This window comes from Carassius gibelio, chromosome A24 (assembly GCF_023724105.1).
Source record: "Carassius gibelio isolate Cgi1373 ecotype wild population from Czech Republic chromosome A24, carGib1.2-hapl.c, whole genome shotgun sequence".
Taxonomy (NCBI): Eukaryota; Metazoa; Chordata; class Actinopteri; order Cypriniformes; family Cyprinidae; genus Carassius; species Carassius gibelio.
This window is the reverse complement of record NC_068394.1, coordinates 18,343,558-18,354,559: the sequence shown is the minus strand read 5'-3', so window position 1 is coordinate 18,354,559 and position 11,002 is coordinate 18,343,558. Positions and strand designations below refer to the sequence as shown.

The following is an 11,002-nucleotide window of genomic DNA, read 5'->3' as shown; positions in this document are numbered from 1 at the left end:
CCTTGTCATCGCAGGGTTGTCTGTGGTTGGACTATCCTTTAACCCATACTAAACAGCGCATCGTGTTACAGAAGAACGTTTTGCTACTATTATCACATTAGTAATATATTAAGTCAACAATTAAGGGTTGCTATGTTGAGGAAAATTACCTCTTTAGCGAGATCCTAACCCTAACCCTAATCATAACTTTGATGAACTACAAAAAACAGCCCCTAGTTTCGCCTTTCCATATATAGAACGACGGAGGCTTGTGGGTAATGTAGTTTAAATCGTTTTATTGACGAAATGAAATAAATAATATATTTAATGGAAAACTGGATATATGAATAGTTTCATTGTGTAAACCTCTATGATATAATTGAAAGACAGAGTGAAATTTGGTATTTTAGAGGGAGCAATATTTAAAATGGCTTTATGAAACATTTCCATTTATTTCTGAAAACTGTGCCCGACATTATTTTATCAGCATAGCATAAGTAAAAATTCTTCTGGTTTTCTCTTTGATTCATTAATTGGACTCTGATTTACAGCCATTTCAAATGTACAGTTTTTGGCTCTTCCGGGGGGTGCTACTGGGCCCCTGGGGGTAGAAGGGCAGTAAAACCTACATGTATGTATTCTCCTCATAATGGACAACAAACTGAGCTGAGTCACATTTATATCTGACAGTTTTCATAGACTAACCTTTTCTTATTCTTATGTCATGAGCAGTAAAGCTTTTGACAGGACATGGTGAGGCCATCTGATGAAACATGGCAAAATTAGAAAGAAATGATTTAATAATAAAAATTATAGATTATTTATTTTATTTTTGAAGTTAACAGTAATAAATATAATGGATGAACCTGCAACAACATGCCATTATCTATTCCCCACTGTTAAGCAGTAATCAAGGACAATTTATACACATTGTGATACTTCACTTTTCCACAAGGAATAATTCATGGAGTACTCAGAATACTATATATATTAACTAATTAGCAACAATCAGTGTAAAAATGCCTCCTCATCCCCTTATCTGGGTCCTCAGATGCTGAACATCAGTAATGTGCGTGCTCTTGGATTTAATGCAGTACAAGATCCATGTTGATCATTCCTGCTACATTCTCAGTTATCCCTCAAGTGTTTGTAACTATAAAGTAAATGGCTTTTCAAAATAATTCATCTAGTAAATCCCTTTATATAGATATATAGGCATATTTGTGATTAAATATATACAATAATAACTTTCTGGTGTATTGTTGTTCCAGATGTCATTAATGTTTAAGCAAAAAATAATCCTGGTAATTAATATGTAGTTTTTCAAGTGTAGAATAAACCCATAGTAGCCTACAGTATCTAGTAAAATTATGAATTTACCAAGAATTTTCAACACACAATATTCACCATATTAATTTTATTGAAGCATAGACTATGAAGTTGATAAAGTAGCTTCAAGACAAACACAATTCAAGGAAAATAATAAAGGATCAAAAATTCATTAATATCATAAATTAATCAGTTCACACAGATGAGTGATGAAATGTCCTTAAAAGTAAAAAATAATCCATCCAGTCAACTGTGATACAGATCATGTGATGCATATAAGACATGTGATACTGTTCCAGAAAATAATGATTCCCATCATCACATCTAAACTGGTTTCATCTCCCCATCGTGATCTTCTTCTCTCGTGTCTGGAAACTGTTTGTGGTTGATATCCAGCACTGATGTGGTGTAGCTTCTCTCAGCCAGAGGATCTCTCAGTCCTAAGATCCCAGACCTGGTCAAAGTGAAACAAACAATACAGATTAAGTTGTTTAATTGACAGAGAGCTCAGCTTATGTTCTGTGTGATTTTAGCAGGGTGAGCAACTATGACCCTTGTAGTACTGTACACTTACCATTCTTCAAGCTGTTTTGAGACCTTTTGAGAAGGTTTTTCTCTGAAGACAATTTACCACATCCTCTTCTTTCAGTCCTTTCAAGAGCATCACTTGGTCAAAACCCCTCATTTGGCTGATGAGATCATCTGTACAAATTAAAATACTGCAATAAAAATTTCATTCTGCAAGAATTAAGGCAAAGGACTTGCTCATGAGACACCCCTTAGCATGTGACAGAATTTTTTGCCTCTATAATTCATCTATTGTTGCAGTAAATGTGTCTTTTTTCCCTCTCTAATTTATCTTCAAAGTTCCTGACTTCTCTCACAAATGTGTTTTAGTGTAAGGCCTGGCTTCAAACCAATCAACTATCAATCCACAATTTATAATACAACATTTATGAAACAATGAAATAATGTAAACCACTTACATAAAACTTGTATTCTTTTATTTAAGACAAACAGTTGGTGTTTTTTTTTTTTTTTTACTTAAAGTTTAAAAATATTCCAGTCACACTTTGCCTACATGATTTAATTGTAATAGCTGTATATAATTTTTTTTTTATTAAGAATAAAAACATAGAAAGAATAAATTACGGCTGAGATGAACAGTCCTGTGAGATAAAATCATAAAGTGCTGTAACACATAACACAGCATTGCACAGCATTGCTTCAACACACACATACCAGAGGACTTCTGTCTTTGTTTGGGCTCAAGATGGCCGTCTTCATTCCTCATGAGCAAATCATTTCCTTGGTCTTCCTTCTCTTCGGAAAAACAAGATAATCTTACTCTGTGTGCAATTAACATTGCTCATTAAACATATAATTAAGTTCATTTAAAATAAGATTCAGACCAGAGCATTTGATGAGTAAATGTTGATTCAAAAATATTTTAAACAAATGTACCTGGGAAGAGCTGATCATGGCAAGATTCGCTGAGACTCAGTAACAGCTCTTTTAGTTTTTAGGAAGGTTTGTGAGGGTTGGCTCTTAAAAGAGCTGTTGAGCTTGAACAGCATTATCTGCAAACAATCCTGTAAGACAGAAAGAAAGAAAAATATTACTACATTACATGCATCTTATACATTACTGTGCGTATGTGTGTGTGTAATTATACAGCTATATTCATATATATATATAAAAAAAAAATATTACAAGCTAACAGGACTGTTATCAGTAGTGCGCAAGTCTTAATAATGCCAAAGCGCAGTGCCCTTAATGAACACTAAACCCACATTATCTCCAATACCGCTCCGGAGCTCTATACCAGGCTTAGTGTATCCCATCATGCATCAATTTTTGGAATAAATTGTGAGACCTTTTGTCGAGATCTCACAAGGGGTCACGGAAACCTTTACAATGTATGTAAAATATTAATAATAATAATAATAATAATAATAATAATTAGATATTGAAAATAATTTTTCAATTAATTTATTTTAAAATGCAAAGTTGAATGATCAAACTAAAAATCTCTGTAAACACTTAAGTGTGTCCCATAAGGCAGTGGCTCCCAATCCTGGTCCTGGAGAAGCCCAACACTGCACATTTGAGATGTCTCCCTGATCAAACACACCTGATTCAACTCATCAGCTCATCAGTGAAGACTCCAAGACCTCAAAAGTGTGTTTGTGAGATAAGAGAGACGCCAAAACCGTGCAGTGCTGGGGTTCTCCAGGATCAGGAACGGGAACCACTGTCATCAGGTCATGAAAAGTTCGACACACACTTGTGGTCACCATGCTCACTTGAACACTTGGCCTAAACATAGGAAATACGTCAAATAAATAATCGATTGGTCAAGTGCAAAGATGGTAAGTGTGGGTATTTGGAGAGTGCAAAAGTTTAAGAAACAACAAATGCTGTGCAATTTATAACAGCAGTTTGATAAAAAGGTAAAACCAACACAGACTTACTGCTGCAAATGTCTGCCTCCGCAGCTTTTTGTCTTCTCCATTTCTGAAGGAAAACCTCTCCACAAACACCACAGGGATGACTGCTTCCTTTACATCTTTTCAGCTAAAAAAAAAAAAACATAATAATAAAAATAAGAAAGGGGGAGGGGTAGAATAAAATAGAATTATAAACAGAATTTTAATAATGTTTTGTGAGCAAAATATTTAAAATATAAACTGATATGAATGAACTGCAGGAAGGGAAAAATGTTTCCTTTTATTTATTTACTTTTTTTGGATTTACATAAAAATGTTCAAAAGCATGGTACAGTAAATGTGTGATATCTGTAATATAAAAGCACATCAAAAACGACAATTACAGTTGTACAACCAAAGTTAGTTTGATGATTATTTTATTGTTGTATTGATTATTAATATACCATAGTAGAACTACAGTTACTGAGGTAAAAACATGGTAAATGTCCCGTTCCTGGGTTTTAACTTCAAATTTAATTTGTTGCTATTGTACATGCCGTGGTTACCATGATTTTACTACAAATGTACATCTTTGACATGAAATGAATATATTGAAAGTCTATGGCACGTCACGTGACCGACAGGGTTTAATCACACTAGTTAGCAGGTGTGTTCACTTAGTTAAACGCAATGAAACTCAAAGACAGCCTCGGATGACTGATATAATACAGCGAGTAAACAATATGGCGCTAATCTGATTAATAAAGACAGAATACATTTTATAACAGGCATTAAAAGAGCGTAATTATATCTACTCACCGACCCTGTGGCACATGGAAACTGATGGCAAGTATCGCGATGTGTGCTGAATGAGACTTCTTGAACGTGATTTCATAGAGATGATGAACTATGAATAAGCGATAAGCGAAATTGGTTGTAAGAAAACGGTTAAACTGCTTACTTGCACGCGCCTTGGAGCGTTGTTAAACTCACCTTTTATGCCGTTTTCCCTGCAGTTGAGCGTTGCTTTGGTCAAACTCACCGCTGAGTGCTGTTTTACCTGCAGTTGAGTGTTGTTAAACTCACCACTGATGAACGCGCTAAACTTTGGCACAGAGATCACTTTGATATCAGATTGCGAGAATATTTAAACCCTTAAAAACAAGTTGGAGGGCCAGATAAAAACGATCTCTGTCATATATAATTTTTTTTTGTAGCCTATTATTTATTTTTATTTATTCAGTGTAGTTGCGGTGTGCTGAACCAAGACGTCAAATTTAAACGCTGCTGAGTTCTATAGAAGTCTATTGGACTAACCTGCACGTTGAAAAATAACGCCAAAGGTATACCCAGTGCGTCAAAAAAGTGACGCCAGATCATTTGACCATGCGTCAGACATTTGACGAGTAGAGAGTGAGACTGTGTTGGATATTGACAGCTTTTTTTGTTTGGAACAGGGGTATTTATTTATTTTAATGGCACAATGAGCATTCCAGTTTCTCACATTCATTGTAATAGCTTACCTGTTTCTGTGTTTATACTGTCACTGGTTAGTCACCATATTTTATCTTAGAACTGCAGCAGAGGGAAAATCAGTGAATAATGACAATTATTTGTATTATTATTATTATTATTATTATTATTATTATTATTAAATAATAATAACAATTATATATATGAATATGAATAAGTCTGTGTTTATTTTAAATTACCCCCAGTTTACAGCCTGGATGAAAGTCAGAGGTAGTCTGTACATGTGAATTGACAGATTTCATAGAAAACTGCATAATGTATGATGGTTGTCAGGGAATATTAATGAAATTATCTTTATTAAATTGATTAAACCATGTGATCAAAGACTACACTAATAACATTTATTCATTTATCAGATGCTTTTATCCAAAGAAGCTTACATATGAGGAATACAACAAGCAAGAACAGGGAGGGATCAATGAATAGTGAATGCATATAAACAGGTATGGGCTGATGGAAGAGATGGGGAAACTTGATGTGGTCACTATGAACTGGTTTTAAAGAGAAGAGTTAAAAATATTTATCTGAGATATAAATAAGAAAATCATGAATATGATACATTTCATTATCACAATAATAGTTTTTTTTCTGATGCACTGTGAAATAAATCAGGAATGTTTTGAGTAAAAAAAGTTTTGAGTAAAAAAAGCATAAAGCAACATGAGTTTAAAATCAGTTATTTATAATGCATTCATAAATTTGTTATTTGTCATTTATGATAACTGTTACAGTTGCTGTTTCTGATTTTTTCTACATGTCAGTTGCTGAATGGAGAATGTTGCTCCTGAATCCATGCTAGATGAACAAATGTCTCACTGGGTGTTATGAGTGCAAGAGAAGGGCGAACAAGGGAATGGCTTTTGTGTGATGAGGACAAAAAAAAAAAAAAAAAGATCAATACCAGTTTCTTCCAAATTGCACTGGAAAGCTTATGAGAGTCCCGACTGCATTCATTCAACACTTTTCTCTTCTTGACTTCACCTATTATAATCATCACATTTCTAGGAACACTGAAAGAGGTCGCGAACCCTCCCTGTGATTTCTGACATCTACTCCTCCACTTTTCCAGTATTTTACACACGCTTTATCTGAAATGCAATGCATCTCCATGGTGTTATTATTTCTTACAAGGCCAATTTCACAAGTACAGAGATATAAGTAATTCCATCTGTTGAAGCTGTTTTGGTTATCTTTAAAATTGTCATTCCAATTGTCAAGCTCAGTCTTTTTTAATATGATTTATTTTCATCTAGATTCTCAATGTTACTTGGGTTCCCCATTCAATGTGTGGAATGTATTGCATCAACTGTTTTTTTTTTTATTTATTTTTTTAGCATTAACAGTTTAACACTCAATGTTAGGGTTTTGTTCAATATGTAAGAATATATGGTCAGTAGTTACAGTCTGAAGAGGTGTACTCATGATGCAATTTCATGTTGGGTTCATATGGCTTTAAAAAAAAAAAAAAAAAAAAAAATTAAGGGATACAGTTTACCCCCAAATGCTGTTGAATGCTGTTAATTCATTCACCCTCAGGCCATCCCAGATCTATGTGACTTTTTTTCTTCTGTAGAACACTTAAGAAGTTTTTAGCGGAAACCATGGAGGAATTAAAACCTTTAACATAAGCATACGATTGAATCAACACTTGTCTGACAGTCTCTATAGGATCTGGAAAACCATCAGCTGTAGGCTGATGAAAATGTCAGCCATATCATAATTAACCTTATCTACAGCCAAAGCACATTTAAATTACTGTAGGATCATGTTCATTGAATCCCAGGTGAACTATGCCTACTGCATTTGCTAAGGATCTGGTTGGATTTGTAGAGCTGTTTAGTCATAACACCAATTTGTTGGAAAACCTTGAAGGCTAATTCAACCTTGGGTTCCTTTGTAAAATCTAATGGATTTTAAGGAAAGAGGTTTTCGATGTATGTGTGAAATACGGATTAGGGTTAATATTGCTTAAAAAGACTTCAGATTGCTCGAAACTGCTTTTATAACAGTCAAGGAAAGATTTTTTTTTTTTTTACCAGAACATCATGTGGCAGATGTAGCTTTTAGTTTAGAGGTAGGATGGATTCAAAAGGATTCACATGAACAAACGAACATTAATAAACATTTACGGTTTGATTTGGAAGACAGAATTCAAAGTAGATTTCTAAGAACGTCATTCCTCAAAGAACACAAACATATTCTTCCTGAAAACTGGTTCAATATGCCACAACTTGCTCTTGAGTTATTACATAAAAGCAATCCAATAAAGAGCTAAAGCTTAGCTTGAGGAAAGAGACACACATTCATTTTGTTTAAGTTTTTTTTTTCCCGTCCTGTTTGTCCTTTTTATTCTTATAATGTGCTCTTCTAATAAAGGGATCATTCACGCCAAAATGTGCTTAAAATGTGCTTTTCCACATGCCGTTCAAGTTTGATTCTTCATTTAGAACAGATTAAATAAATTTAGCATCAAATCACTTGCTCACCAATGGTCCCTCTGCAGTGAATGGGTGCCAAAATTTTTATTTTTGAGTGTATTGTTCCTTTAAAGCAGAATTGATTAAAGGGAAGTCAAAGTATTTGCCTCAATTTAGACTCAAATGCTCACTTCACATTAATTGCTGGCAGTGTGTCTTAATATCACAATAATGATTGATTGATTGATTGATTTAGTTATTTGATGGTCTGTTTGTGTAAAAGGTTATTATTTGTACCAGGCTTTTGCTGGTCTTGTTCATGAAATATTGTGCCACATTTCAAAACATTCTTCTGACGTGCCTTTAAACACAGTATGTTTATTTTACATGATTTTATCAGATTATTCTTTAAAATATTCTAGTAAATGAAGCCAAACTTGGAGCAACGTGTCTTGAGGTGACAAGGGACACATCAAGGACCACAATGGAAACAAGTGTTTAACTTTATTGTGTTATGCTTAATAAATGTATGGTGGTCAAGAGAGATCAATGCACAGCAACCAAATAAAATAAATAAATAAATAAATAAATTACGAAAACATCAGTTTGACAACTCAAATGCTGCAAATACTCACAACGTGACTGAATGCAGTAATGCAGTGCAAACACTCACTTCTCAACCAAATACAGAAACATGACGCAAATACTCACATAGCAAATTGGAGAAGTTTAAGGGAACTGCAACAGCGCTTATCCATGCTTATCAACGTCTACTCTGAAATGTGAGATTTTTTTTTATTTTAAAATCCGCTTCATGCGATTCTTTACCTTGTTTGGATATTATTAGCCTAAATAAGCTGTAAAAAATACAGTTACTGTAATTTTAAAGAGAATACCGGAGGCTAAATTTCATGTTTTTTCATGCCCTCATGTTGTTTTTTGTAATTGTGTGGAGTCATATGAAAGCATGAACTTGTAAACACTTTCATAGTTATCTCAAAAAAATGGCCTATACATTGCATAATATGCTATTACATTGATGCCAAATATCAATTGAGACAAAAAGCACACATGGATATTTCAGATTAGTTTTATGATAGACCCCTCACACCCTGCTGAAAACACCTCAGTTTAATGGTGTGAGAAAATTACGGTGAAATATTCAAATTGTTGGTGTGAGGTGTGGAATATATAATGAGTTGCTATTCATCAGGACACTCTCTGTAATAATTCAGGGAGTACGGCTCATCATTAGGTTTATTACTGATTCATTTCACCATCTGTCTTCCTCTGGAACATCTACAGTGGAAAAAATAAATAAAAAGAATAAAAATCCACAGTATGAAAAAAAAAAAACCTTCCGCCCATTTGTTAAAAAATATAATGTGATTTGTCAATGGCTGAATTTTTATTTAATACTCAAATCATGTCACAAAAAATGGTGTCCTATTAGGGTTGTGATGTCATAAAGCTTGCATACAGTGTTACTGTAAATAAAGTACTAAATTAAAAATGACAAAATAGAGGATTTATTTAAAAGATCTCAAAGAAGTTATTTGACATTTTGAAGTATTTTAGTAGCGGTTTATGGCTGTTTTAAAAAGGAAGGTGATCAATGAAGTAAGTAAACACTTATCTTCAATTCTGTATGAATATAAACCAAAACTAAAGCAAAATATAATTAGTCTTATGAGCTATATATATATATATATATATGTATATATAGCTCATAATATGTATATATATATAGCTCATATATATATATATATATATATATGAAACTGGGAAATAATGTTGTTACTAGGGGTGTAACGGTACGTGTATTCGTACCGGACCGTTTCGGTACAGGGCTTTCGGTACGGTGCACGTGTGTACCGAATGAAATATTTTGTGTGAAGAGCATAGGTACATATTAAGTGGAGGAAGTCTCCACGTTCAGCACAAATCCCGCCCTGCAGCTGATTCTAAGGCTGGTGACACACTGGCTGTGTGGCGTGAGCGTGGCGTTTCTGCTGCGTGACGGCTGCTTCGTGTTTTCTGTGTCTTTACACACCAGAATCGTGCCCGACGCGGCGCTGGCGCACTGCTGCTCCTGTAGATGACATAGATGGTGGCCGCCTACAGACCAGGATCTTGTCTTCATTACAACAATATCTATACTTCATGTTGAGCAAAAATATAAAGCCTACTGATAAAGGACACCGTCAACAGTATTGACGGCAAAATAGATTATGTTTGACAGGTGCAATATGCCAGTGTGTCACCGGCCTAAGGTTTTCAAAAGGCATCATGTGAGTGTGAACATCACTACAACTAGAAAAAAATGGTTGTAATTCAAACGCAGCTCCCGTCGACATTAAACAGACCTTTGCTCTTAATTCCGATCGGTCCAACGCAATAAATAAATCTGAGTAGGTCTAAAAAACTGAAACTGTCCATGCTACACTTTACACTTTGGAAAAGTTTAATATATATTTTTTTTTAAATATGAGTAGGCCTACAAGCTGGGATTGTTAATGCTGCACTGTAATCATAGTTATTGATTTATATTTCTCATTATATTTTATTATATGATATTGGTTTGAGACTGAGAGTAGTTTATTTAGTGAAGAACTTTGCAGCAGTATTTTAGCTAATTTAATTTAATTTAATAATTGTTAATTGTTAACAATGTGTTTTAAAAAAGTTTATAGTAATAAACAACCTTCAGTTGAATGTTTGCCTTTCTTTCCCTTACTGTACTGAAAATAAACCGAACCGTGACTTTAAAACCAAAGTACGTACCGAACCGTGATTTTTGCTTACCGTTACACCCCTCATTGTTACACATGTAACTGACTGCTGCTTATCACCATCACCATTTAGATACTCACTCTGAACGTGATGATTTTCCTGACAAAATTTCATTATTTTTCAAAACCAGTCGGTTCAAATGTAGTCTACTGCACGCACTCCTGAAAATTCATATGTAGACATGGCAGGTTATATATGTGTGCACAACCTAAAAAGAAAGATATATCAGCTTGTCTGCTTGAGAAGAACTCGGCGGGTTCTCAGTGGTGAATGCTGGATTGTGGGGATGTGAGTGAATGTGTCTCCGGCGGAGAGACAGGGGTAGATGTTGATCGAGGCTGCAGTCATGCGGCGCGTGGTGGGCCGTGCATCGCTCTCACTCTTTTCTTTCTACTCACACAGCTGTGACAAAAGCTAGATTGAAAAGAGCTTGACAATCTGCCTGAGATCTGACAGGGCTGTCACAGAATCACTCAAAATCCCTTGCATAATTACAGCATTATCTCTGATCCTGGAGACAGT

The 11,002-nt window shown here is 34.6% G+C and overlaps 2 long non-coding RNA genes across 3 annotated transcripts; one reads left to right on the top strand and one right to left on the bottom strand.

Annotated features, from left to right (window-relative positions):
• Nucleotides 1-1,552: 1,552 nt before the first annotated feature.
• On the bottom strand, nucleotides 1,553-3,881 carry LOC127946586 (uncharacterized). Of its 2 annotated transcripts, none has more exons than XR_008151122.1 (5): nucleotides 3,783-3,881; nucleotides 2,773-2,900; nucleotides 2,551-2,631; nucleotides 1,883-2,010; nucleotides 1,553-1,762 (listed from the first exon to the last, which is right to left on the bottom strand). It is a non-coding gene; the product is annotated as an uncharacterized LOC127946586 (long non-coding RNA). The 2 variants fall into 2 exon arrangements; XR_008151123.1 differs by having other exon boundaries at nucleotides 2,551-2,626.
• Nucleotides 3,882-5,625: 1,744 nt separating this feature from the next.
• Nucleotides 5,626-6,898, top strand: LOC127945965 (uncharacterized). Its single transcript, XR_008150986.1, has 2 exons — nucleotides 5,626-5,713; nucleotides 6,032-6,898. It is a non-coding gene; the product is annotated as an uncharacterized LOC127945965 (long non-coding RNA).
• The last annotated feature ends 4,104 nt before the right edge of the window (nucleotides 6,899-11,002 follow it).